General features: G+C 44.2%; 1 long non-coding RNA gene across 1 annotated transcript in view; it reads left to right on the plus strand.

Annotated features, from left to right (window-relative positions):
• The window catches only part of LOC146171473 (uncharacterized), a 48,805-nt gene extending 40,495 nt beyond the window's left edge, over positions 1-8,310 (plus strand). Inside the window, exons 2-4 of the long non-coding RNA XR_014702867.1 lie at positions 4,252-4,367; positions 5,952-6,163; positions 8,175-8,310. This is a non-coding gene — a long non-coding RNA (uncharacterized LOC146171473). The remainder of the gene's footprint in view (positions 1-4,251; positions 4,368-5,951; positions 6,164-8,174) is intronic.
• The last annotated feature ends 4,602 nt before the right edge of the window (positions 8,311-12,912 follow it).

Consider the following 12,912-nt stretch of genomic DNA (forward strand, 5'->3'; position numbering starts at 1 on the left):
TTGGTTTTAAATGGTCTGCTATAACAGGAAAAATAGATTCCCAGTCCTCTAAACTGCCCATCAACGCAGCTCCGCCACAGCCTTTGCAAAAAAAGAAGTGCAGAAAACACGCCAAGTGCTTCGTGAAATGAATTTATTTTGCTGCATACAAAACACGAGATGCAACAGATGTAGACGGATGCATTGACAATACTTGACACACATTAGGCGATGTGCACAATACAGAAAAATAAAAATACACAAGGTGAGAAACAGCACTTAGGTAGAGACAAAAAATAGCACAACTGATTTCCGAAATATTTCAAATGATATGTAACAAAACAGGCATTATACATAAACTACGCAGTCCCAGTCGCGGCAACCTTAGCAAGGGTAACTTGTATTGTCCAGGGCAGAGAGGAGAACTGACGCCTGAGGAAAGGCCACACCATTCACTCGTCGCATCTGCCGCGCTTCGGCTGCAGTCCGTGGGTCCACGCAGTGCTGTTGGAAAAGGAATGAACATGGTGCAGAAGGTTGCAATGAAATGTAAGGCCACTGCACCGCGCACACATCTGTGCATGTGGGTGGGTACTGAAAACTTGGTGAGCAGCAGTTATGGTCCAGAACAGAAAAGCTGTCATTCGTAAAATTGATACAAAAGCTACTCTTGCAACGTAGAGGTCAGGAAATGCAGGCTAACCGAACCTATCTGAAAATGCATTTCTACAGAGCTTGAAATAACAGCCACTAAACTAACAATATTCTTCAAGAGCACTGAACAGCTGAAGCAATGAAGCTTGCCACATAATAAAACATTTTTCACTTTAACGTTGTCCTGTTAAATCTAACGCGACACCACGCAAAACTAGCCGTTCGCAAAACAGCGGCCTGGCCTCACCGCGGCCGGCGAGCACGCCATGTTGGCTTGCCTTTCATACGCGACTTTGTGAAGCGCAGACCACCGCGCTGAGCTAAACTGCCCGAAATGCCTCGCAGTTTTACAAGAATGCAACATTTCTCACCTTGCGGTTGCCCTGTTAAACGCGACACCACGTAAAACTAGCCGTTCGCAAAACATCGCGCCATGTCACATGTCATCGCGGCCGGCGAGCCATATTGGCGAGCGCCTTGTCATGCCTGTTGGCTGCCCTTCATGTGCGACTTTGTGAAGCGCAGACCGCCGTACTGAGCTAAACTGCCTGAAATACTGCGTAGTCTGACAAGAAAGTCAAGAATGAAACGTTTCTCACTTTACCGTTGCTCTGCTAAACGCGACACTTAGCAAAACTAGCCGTTAGGCAAACTGCGTCACCATGGCCGCACCGGCCGGCAAACACGCCATTTTGGCGCAACGGCGTGCCTTGGTGCCTTCACATGCCACTTTGTCAAGCGTTACGAGCTAAACTGTTCGAAATGAAGCTGTTTCCCCAGAACACAACATATTACACCTCGGCGTGGTTGGCAACCGCCAGAGTTACGGCGTAACGAACTGCGCCTTAACAGCCGGCGCGCCTGTTCACGAGCTGTTCACCGGCCGGCATGGTCAGCGTAAACTGCTTGAAAAGCAGCGTAGTTAAGCAAAGAACGTTGCTCCCTTGCCGTCGTTTTAAACCGCTGTCGTTCCGCGCAGCAGCCCACGAGAGGTCTGTGCCGCACAAGCGCGGCGAGGCACGAGCACACAACCGCTCCCTTCGACAACTTCTTGTCGTCTGCTCCGGCGGGTTACCGCTGCAGCGAGTGCAGTCGCGCGCGCGTCCGCGCATGCGCACGTTGGTGCCGCCATCCATCAATCGGCGGCAGCGCAAAAAGTCGCGCGTCATTTCCTGGGGCCAGTTTTCGCCGAGTGACCGCTCTTCACCAATCTCTTTGTCTATGACGCGCCGACGGAACCCTCTCCAGCGCGCGCGGGAAAACAAACCGTGCGGAAAGCGGCCGGCAAAGCATCAAGCTGTCATCGCAGTCGCCTTTTCGGCAGGTACAATGAATGAAGTGCAAGCAGCGACCATTGTTGCAGCAGCCGTGCTGCTGCTAGAAGCGATCGAGCCGCCCTAGAAAAAGCCAAGGACGTGCTGGGTGCAGCCATTGCTACTACAGCGCAAGCAACAGGGCGCATACGAAAATTTGATGCGCGAACTGGCACTTGAAGACAGCGAATCATACAGACGATGGATTCGTATGGACACCAGCGCATTTGAGACCATCCTCGCGAAGATCCGGCCCCGCATACAAAAAGAAAATACCTTCTTTCGAGAGGCGATTCAGGCAGGGGAGCGGTTGGCTATCACCCTGCGGTATCTTGCAACTGGGGAGTGAGCTCCTATGTACTACTTGCGCTCCAAGTTGGGGGCATTGAACAGCTTTGATATGCAACGTATTTTGACAATGCAACCAAATTCAGTGATTACCTCAGAACCGCCGATCCTACTGTTTCTGTGTATGCCTATTTTCATTTATTCATTCTGCAATCACGTGCAGGGGTTTTAGCACAGCGGGAACACATAAAAAAGAATGCAGTTCAAGGCAGAGGGATAAATGAAAACAACACCGTGTTTCAACAATAGAAACATGGTAACAAAGAGCACCAAGCACGATAAAACGTCTAATTACAAAACATATAGACAATCTAGAGGTCGCATTCAAATAATTTCAAGGACCGCTGGAGAACTGGATTGTTGGTGAATAGGCTTATTCAGCGACAGTTTTGAGCAGAAGTGCGTATTTAAAGGTGTTATTTGGGCAAAAAAGTGGTTATTGTCAGATTATGGTGATGACTTGTGACATGCCCATGTGAAAAGAAAGTAATGTTTACAAAAATTCATGTTTTATTGTCAGTAATTACTTGGTACAAAAGTTAGTACACGACGCACAATTTGTGTTAAGTAATGAAACTAAAGCTGCTTGTGCTTTTTGGTAATGCGCTGCCCCATGCTTTCCATAAGGTGTTAAAGCAAACAGCTGTCCTTGCACACTTCCAAATTTGTTTGTTGATTTTTGTTTTTGTGTATGGGTGCCAAATTATGGCAGCATAATCTATTACGGGAAGTAAGATGAAGGATAGAAGCCAACAGTTGGCGAGGTCAAGGAAAACAAACTGTGGGTTGTTTTTTTTTTTACTTTAGTATGGACCTCGGTTAGTAATATAATCCGTGAGGGGGAAAGATAATTAAACACAATGTAGAAGGAAAAATAATGCGCTTAAGGTGGGAACTGAACCCACTACCTGTTTTCATTTATGTATTATAACGAGCCCCTCGTTTCTTCTTCATTTATCTAAAAATAGGATGGACTTTTATGCAATAGACGGGCACTAAGAGTTTAAAGTATAAGGGCCCTTCGAATAAAAACCAATTTCACGTTAAGCATTAGCTATCACATAATATAGTTTTTTATTATTTGCTTTTGCCTCAGGGCATAAAGGAATATATAAAAATGAAAAGGCTATAAATTGAAAGAAAAAAGTTGGCAGTTCTAATAAAGCACAAGAGGGAACGATGATGAGGCCTCTGCGTCCATGCAGTGGAAGACAGGTTGTTTAGCGAAAGACCCCCTACTGTCAGGTGCCAAATTCTCATCAGATTCAGTACCGGGCAAACCCACAACAGGTTATATCTACCTCACTATTGTGTTAGTTACAGACAGGACACCCGGGATGTGGATATAAATATCAATATTGAGGCCATGCTCGAGTTACAGCAGGTTTATTTCAGTTAAGATTGTTCGTAATCCAAAGTTCTATATACTTAATTTGGTACACCTTCTTGAATGTTTTGGTTTGGTACTGGTATTTGAAAGGTACTTTCTTTCGAGTTAGTTCCATTAAAAATTTAAGGCATTTGGCAAGAGTCACTTATTACTGAATTCATTATTTAAAACTATTTGGTCAGTAGCATTTTTAACCTCAGAATAAAGAGCACAGTCATCAGCATGCATATTAACCTTAGCAGGAATGTGTTGTAGAAAACCGTTAATATAGAAAAGAAATAATAGGCGTCCAAGCACAGAGCCCCAAGAACGTCGGAGTCAACCAAAACTTCATTGAACCCGAATAAAAGAGGCAGAATTGAAGTAATGATATTATTGAAATTCACACAGGCAAACCAAACTGTCACCCACCTAACTGCATTAGCACACAGTATGTAATCACATAGAAAAGTGTCCTATAGCTGTGCATAGTGCAACCTTTTCAGCATTCTTTATAAAAAGAAATGTATAGTTGGTGTAAGAAGTTTAAAGTCACACAACACTCAAATGTCATATTTACCTCCACAGGTGACAACCAGATGTCATTGCAGTTTGCATTTTACGTTGCCCACAGCACCATTTCGGGCATAGCATTTGAAGTTTGCAAAACCTTGTACCACGTTCTCGCACCAGAGGTCGTGAAGGTAAATAATTTTCACATTTATTTTCAGCTAAGGCTCTGATGTACAGCTGCTTGAGGTGCGCAAGTTCATCGCACAGTGTAAGGAATTGTAATGGCCCTGGAGGTTGTGCGATAGCCATACATACCTTTATGGGGCATGGTTTGCGGGATAAAGTAAACAGTAAGTAAATCTCTGTTGCAGCAATGTGCGTCTGTGTCATTTCATACAGAACGTAATTTAAGCAAGCATCCTTTGCATGCTTATATTTTTGCCCATGACAGGCTACTTTATTGACAGATGTTAGGGTGGGCAGACAAAAAGATTAAAGGCCAGCCCTACCATACTGAAAAGGGACCTTAAATTACCTGCACAAGTACGCACTGAGGTGAACGTAATGTGTGTACAGCATGGTAGATCCACGGAATCTTGTCAGTGTGCAATGTGCACATTTTATTCTGTCACAGTACTGCTTGACTGATTTTTCTAAAAAAATTACAAGTCTTCTTTTAGCCTCCCACAGTCGAAAAATACATTAGCATGCCATATTTTGAACCTATGAATTGGCTGCACTCAAATTAGGTTGGACGCCAAATTTGACCATATCTAATTCTACACAGTGCCGTTTAGTGTGTCCAGAGTGTAAGTTCCGGGCATGCAAACAGACGCTTTCTCCACACACTTTCTGCAGACACTTCTTCTGCATATGAGGCTAATAACTGTTATGCACTAATAAAGATATTTCTGTTCCAGACTCCGGAAACACACAAGGAATGTAAAAAAGTGGCTCGTGGCTTCGAAGACTTATGGCAATTCCCAAATTGCTTTGGTGCTCTGGATGGCAAGTATGTTGTCATACGACAACCCCCTAAAAGTGGAGCTCAGTTCCGCAACTACAAGGGCACTTTCAGCATTGTGCTGATGACCCTTATTGATGCGGAGCTAAACTTCATCTTTGCAGATGTAGGCGAAAATGGACGGGTTAATGACAGAGGAGTATGGTTAGCCGCAGACCTTCGCAAGAAGATTGAACACAATGTGGAATTTCTACCACCACCCACAGTTCTCCCACACTCGTTTACTCCAGCACCATACGTGATTGTGGGAGATGAAGGCTTCGGCCTAAAGCCATATTTAATGAGGCCGTACCCTGCTGCACAGCTGCAGCATGAGAAGCGAATTTTCAACTACAGGTAGCAACCTTCTGTACTAAAGATCAGTTTTCATTTCTTGTATACATTTTTATTTTTCTTCTTCAGGGTGTGTTGAAGAATTTAATTGCAGCATGAAATTGCAAAGGCAGGAAGCAAACAACTATGTGAAGCTGCACTGTTATGGGGAAATTTTACAAAACTACATCTAATGCATTTTAGGCACACCAAGATCTATGTGCAGGGTTGATAAATTTTTTCCGCCCAAATGTACTTTTACCTTCCTACCGCAATGATATAAGATGGGGAAGTCTTAACAGCGCTTGCTCACTCATCCGTTAAGCACAGCTGTGCAGCCACATCTTTTGCTACGATGTTCTTGCTTCTATTAAAGGGTACACAGCAATCCCTTTCACAAGCTGAGATAAGTATTATGCTATTAATTTATTTTTTACAGACTGTCTAGAGCCAGACGTACAGCAGAGACTGCTTTTGGCATCCTTGCCAACTCGTGGGAAATGTGCAGGGTGCCATTACGGCACAGCCCCACAAGATCGAAGTACCTTGTACTAGCCACAATTGTCCTCCACAACTTCCTACGACTAAGGAGAGGAACTCGGCAGCTCTACATGCCTCCTGAGAGCTTAGATGTTGAAGACATATTGACTGGTAAGGCATTCTTTTTACTATTACAAATATGTTTGATCAAGAGAATCAGCATGCCCATTAAGTGCTACATGACGTCCTACTCTGTTCAGGAGGGGGGGGGGGGGGGGGGAATTGGTAAATAAATATAGAAGAAGGGTTCGAAAAGAGTGTTGTCATTGAATATGATTGTAGCATATTAGTCCTTTATTGTAAAAGTATCAAGCTGGCACTGAAACAGAGGTTATAGCAAATAAAAGCAATTGCAAATAAAAGAAAATGGGAAACTTCAAAGAGAAAATTTAAGGAAAGCGAATTAGCAGCAAAGGAAAACCATGGCACAACTGTCCGGGGGGGGGGGGGGGGGGGTAAAAGTGGTCTTTAGGGCGGAAATGACCCTCGACAAAATGACTCATTATAGAGACGAAAAAATAAACACAAGGCTGCATCCAGCGTGCCAGGAAACTTCCGATGTGCTCGCAAGTGGCCATGATGAAGGAAGGTGCGGAGAACTGTGGGAAGGAAGATAAGTCAAGAAAAGAAGACGAGGGGAATAAAAAAAAAGGGAGAGAGGGGGCAGCTCAGTGGGTTAAAGAAGTCGCAAGAAAAAAAAATGTCATCTTAAAGTGTGTTAAAGATAAATGATTTGTGTGATGGACCTGGCCCACCCCCAACCCTTACAACATGCTGCATTTTGAGAACCAAAATATGAAAATTCAATTGACCAAGTTCAAAAGAGCCTTCACACAGTTCACAAATTGTGTGTTTACCACTGCCACCAGAATTGGCTTGCAAATTCTTTAAATACCAATGGACAGTCAAGATTTGGATGCTTTTATCATGGTAATATGTTGGTTCACAGTATTCTAACATCTATCTTTTTTTTTTGTAATATCCAGAAACATGATTTGCCTTTATGAAGGCGAAGCAGGCAACTTGATTGCTGCTGCATGTTCCATTATGTATATTCATACAGTGATAGAATGACAGAGCAATAAGGGCTGCTGCACTTGGCACATATATAAAGCGTACTGTCAGCAGGTAAGGAAAATATTCAGGCTTTGCAATCAGCTGGAGCCTTTGCAATCAGCAATCAGCCTTTCTGCCTTTGACCTTTAGTGGTTGAAACATGCATTATAACGTAAAGCCACATAATCTGTTTGAATATTACTGTCACGCATGCCCGTGCATCATAGATTACTTGTATGACTGCAACAAAAATGGAGTATGAGTACTGGTTTTCACATTGTTTCAGTCATTTCCTTTCTCATGTTTGAATACTAATAAATTTTGCATTCTATATTTCATAATCAGTGCATTTCCAATTGCAGGTGTCTTTGCACAGCTGCAAACCATGGAAAACATATTCTCATTATTTAAGGATGCACATGTAGCCGTACGAAGAGGCAATAATGAAATTATTGGCTTTTACCGTCTAGTGCAGAAAAGGTCATCAAAATAATTAATTTACAAGACCATGCTAATCGGGGCAGACAATAAAAGAGCCTATGTCATTAGAACACTCTTTGCTTATTTAAAAAGCCATAATAAACACACCTTTCCTGGGTGCATGGGAGCTTTAGTTGCCTGCAAGCAAAGAAGTAAATAAAACCTAACACACGAAGCTTTGCAGAATTGTGCCTTGGCTGGGATTTGAAATTCACTGGCTACAGGTTCTATCCGAGCGGTTGCTCAAAGGTGGCTTCACAGGCTCTCCAGCAAGATCTACGAATGCAGGTAGTGATGCTGCTGCATTTAAAAATGTGTACTACTTCTGAGCAGGTGATGGGACCTGTGGAGACCTTATATGTGGTTCAGCAGGCTGAGTAGATGTTATTAATCTGTAAGAAACTTAGCGTGCACTATTGAGCTCGAGTTATGAACTGATGTACTCCATAAATATCTGAAACCCAATATCCATATTATTCGTCTTGTGAGACATTTCTGGTGCTGGTGAACAAGTATTGTAACCCAGCTGCATACAAAACAATAATATAAGTGACCATTCAGTAAAAGGCTTCACTGCTTTCTACAGGTGATGTTCGAAGGGGAACATGGCGAGAGACAGACAGCAGAGCAAGTGCCATGCAGCCACTTAAGAAGACTGGGAGCAATTCTTGCATAACATGCTCAGAAAGTCAGAGAAGACTTCAAGGAATATTTTAACAAAGAGGGACAAGTCAGCTGGCAGTCGAATTGTGTGGCTAAGTATGTCTTGTATGTTTTCAAACATTTATTATAGATCAATGACACTCACGTCGGTAGTGGTCCAGTGAAGGGACATGCTGTACTTCACTAGCGACTGATACGTCTGAAGCATTGCCAGCTGCCTTTGAGGCCCCGCTGGTATTTGTCGTAAGGTGTGGGCTAAGAGTGGGCCAAAAGCATCGCACTCATCCCTTTCAGCCAGGCTCTGGCTCCTTTCAAGCACACCCACAGCTGAATTTAGCAGCCGTTTCCGCTGCTCTGCCTCATTGTCTTCATTCGTTCTTTTTCCCCCTGCCCGCGATAGACTTGGAAGCCTGATTGCTGTTTCCTCGTCTTGAGTGGCCTCTCCTTCTGAGGTGCCTCCATTCGGATCAGCGTGACGCCTTGGTGTGACAGCCTCATCGGTCTCCAAAGGGTGCTGTGGGCTCAGCTCTAGCTGGCTATCCACATGCTGAAATGAAAGCAAAGTTTGAAAACAGGGTCTTTCCTTCATGCATGTTTCCTGCCCACTTAAATATACAGCAGTGCAGGTTGCATATCATTCCTACTTAATGTTTACAGAGTAATGAGTGGCTTCCAGATTTATATTTGAAGAAACACAGGTCCAATGAAACACTTAAGATTTTGAACGTCGAGACTCCTATGGGTAGACATATCTACATTTATTTTAACCTCGCATCAGTAGGTGAAAAGAACATATCAGCATTCATTGAGGCCACGAACGCCATGTAAAATTCTAGCAATATAATGGCAGTAATAAATGAAACTTGCATCTTAACCCCAAACAGTCTGCTATACTGCATTCAAGTAAAGAAAAAAATGTGCTAAATGATTCAGCATTAAAGTATAATTATGAACAGTTTATGGATCTCTCTTTTATTCTTCATGTAAATAAAAACAGTTTGCGGGATGAAGGTTCGTGCAAAACATTTTTGCACAACTAGACAAAGAAGGCTAATAAAAAACATAGAAACTTGAGAACATATATGTGCTGTAAATTGACTGAAGATAAAGCGCACGGGAAGACGCACACAAAAGAAGAAGACACAGGACACGCGCTAACTCACATCTGGTTTATTGCAGCAATAACAGCAAATATATGCTGAAAAGGGGTCATGCGCAGTGCATAAAAATCCCATAAAGACAGAGGAAAAAAATATAAGGAATATTACAAAACATTATCAAGGAATATCACAAAACCCGATCAAGAAAACTGATCTCTGCCTTCCAGAGCCGCACCGACGTATCGCTGACACACCTATCTCTCCTTTTCCCGATATGGAATGCCTCCAAAAGCTCACGCGCTGTCTTGTCTCGGCCTCTGCCCAGAATCTTAATGTCAGCCAGTCGCGGCTCGCACGCAGTGCAGTTCGCGCAATGCGCTGCCAAATTTGACCCTCCACTCCTTAAAGCCCGCAAATGATCCCCTGCTCGATCATTAATACAGCGCCCGGTCTGGCCAATGTAGGCCTTCCCACAGGTCAGCGGGATCTCATAAACGACCCCCATGCAGCAGTCGACAAACCGCTTGGCATGTTTTTTCTCACAACCGCTCGGTTTTCCAGCACGCGAAATGCGTGAGCAAAGCTCCGCCATCTTCTTCGGAGCGGAGAACACCACCGGCACGCCATGTCTGTTCGCCACTTTCTTCACGTGGTGCGCAACCTTATGCATATACGGTACCACAACAGGTTTAGCCGTATTTCTCACCGGAGCAGTTTTCTTTCCAAACATGGCTCGCTTGGTTTCCCGGAGCAGGGCTTCCGTCACTGACATAATGACCGCGCAGGGGTACCCAGCAGACAGCAACCGCTGTATTTGCCTATTAAAACTCGACTGCACAGCATGCGGGCACGACTTCGTGAGGGCAGACCCTAAGCATTGGCTAGCGATAGCTCTTTTAACAGTTTTGGAATGTGCCGAAGAGTAGGGCAAAAGTTGTTTCTGTGCCCGCGGAGCGTACAACCAACAAACATGATCATTCCCTAAAGTAACGTTAATATCTAAAAACTGCAATGAACCCTGTGAAGGAAGTTCATGAGTGAAAACCAGACCTCTCCCATTCTGCCGAAAGTTGTCCAAAATCCCACCCACCGCGTCAGTGTACATCGAGTTTGGTAGCTTGTTAAGAACAATCAGAAAATCATCCACGTACCGGAATACCTTTAGAACACCTTTCCCATTAAAGCTCTGCTCAAGGGCGCGGTCAACAAAAGCTAAAAACACATTACAAAGAACCGGGGCAACACAAGAACCAATACATATCCCTTGTTTCTGGCGATAAAATCTGTTCTCAAAAGAGATAAACGTAACACTAATATAAAACTCAAGCAAACGCATAAAATTATCCACTGTTAGACCACTAGAGTTCTGAAATCGCACAACCCCACTTTCTTCAATAGCATCTCTAACAGCAACGAACAGCATCTCTAACAGCAACGAATGTGCTGTATCTTCACAAACCATGACTGGCAAGAGAGGCAACGCTTCATATATGCCTGTCTCCATCCTGTTTCTGCCCATATGTCTACATGCTTTTTTTTTTTCGATTTTTGTTCACTGCCAGCAGCAATGCCCTGTACACAATGTATAAAAAATACTTCTCCCCAACAACCATAAAAATGTAAAAACTTGCCTCAATTTCCTCTTCCATTTGCATAGTAGCTGTGCTCGGTTCTGTCGGGCATCCACTTGTTAAATACAAAAGCCGTCTAAAGTGTACCCAGCGCGGCTCGTACACATCGTCAGCGCTCCCTCCTGAACGAATTTCAATTTTGCGCTTTTCACGAAAGAACGTTGTTCGCATGTTAGCGAACTTTGTGCTTACTTGTGCAGCTGAATAAGAAGTAAAAATAATGTAGCATAAATTCGGTCCAACGTACCTGGGCGACGAAAATGCTGAATCTGTTGGAATATTTCATTTTTCTAGTAGGACTCGATCGCTGGGCTAACTGCATGTCATAATTAGGCTGAACAAAGTTGAAGACATGTATAACAGCGGTAACGTTATGCAAAGTGAATATATCAGCACTAGGAGCATACTCAACAGGACAGAAGCGGCAACACCATATGACAAGGTAGAAAAATACCTACACGTAAACTTGTCTCCAAACGCTCTTTTAATTCTCTTCGATGGTAGTGCCGGTGCCGAACATCCCAGATTATGCGGCGTTCTTCTATCAGCGATATTAGCTCGGCCTCTTCTTCCAGCGTGAAAGGCGCCGGCTGTGGCATCGTTGCGACAAAGCTCAGGAAACGAGATAACCCTCGCCAAACGCACAGTGAAATTGCCTGCACGCTCGCAAGTGCGCTGGTACATGTGCACATGTAAGCTAGTGTCGATGCCCATAGGGAACTGTATCTGTGTTTTACTTGCTGCTCGTGCATTTTTAATACAATTTGGGCCGGAGCTTGGTTCGGTCGGCGGCTGCTTTCACTCGGTCGCCGATTTGGCACAGAAGCGTCGGACGACGGGTCTCATCGGTGTCCTCGGTCGGCGACACTGTCACACAACGATATCTTCAGTCGTCGGAGGCGTCGCCGTCGTCGTCGGTGTAGTATGACTAGCTCGTCTGGCAACGACGCCGTCGGCCGATTCGTCGGCCGATAATCGGCGTCGCTGTCGCGTCGGCGTCGGCCTAGTGTAAACGGGCCTTAAGAGATATGACCCTAGTGCTGCATTACTTAACGATTGGGCTTGTGAATATAATCTTGTGGATGTGGGGCAGGAAAAAGGCGACAGTATTAATTTCACTCATTTTCAATTTTTCTTTAGTACCCGCCTTGACAGAATTTGTTTCTGCAGACACGCTAGCAAATGTGCTTGGTTACTGGGTGTGGCCCATCTTCTGTGACCACTGCATGGTTTCTCTTCAGGTAGGGAGGTAGAGTCGGCACATACTTCACTCTCGGTGGGAACTGTGGAAGATGAATAACTGTCTGCTCTCAGATGAAATTTTTAAGCGGCTATACCTACTTGTTTGAAAGACATGTGGCCACGTTATGGGACTGTCAGGTTTTCAAAAATGGGACTTGTTTAAACAGGAGACTAAAAACTTGGCAATTGAAGCCTCTGCAAGAATCAAGTTCCTGAAGAGACGTGAGCTTGGGCGCACTCTAACTGAACTACATGAGGCAGATAGGGTTAAGCCGGGTGCCTATACTGAAGAAATTGATAACATAAAGGCAGAGCTTCAACAATTTGCGACGGAAAGATACAAGGGGGCCCTGATAAGATCAAGGACCTGAAGGTCTCTTGACGAGCAATGTTCACGTCGGGCCCTGAGTGATGAAAGAATGCTCTTACGAAGGAAATATTGGAAATTCAGTATGGTGATTGCACATACAGGGATGCTCCTAGTATACTCGCTGCTTTCTATGACAAATATCGAAAGCTGTTCGGCAGTTGTGAAGATCCAAATCAGGGTTCCGATTATAATTCCTTACTTGAGAACTCTTCTCGACTAGCCAATGAGAAGTGTACTGTAGTAGAGGGACCCATTACTTTGTACGAAATTAAATCGGCCATTTCAGGCCTTCACAGCGAAAACCCCGCTGGCCCAAAT

Source organism: Amblyomma maculatum, unplaced genomic scaffold, assembly GCF_055883805.1.
Source record: "Amblyomma maculatum isolate TAMU_Amacu unplaced genomic scaffold, ASM5588380v1 scaffold_22, whole genome shotgun sequence".
Taxonomy (NCBI): domain Eukaryota; kingdom Metazoa; phylum Arthropoda; class Arachnida; order Ixodida; family Ixodidae; genus Amblyomma; species Amblyomma maculatum.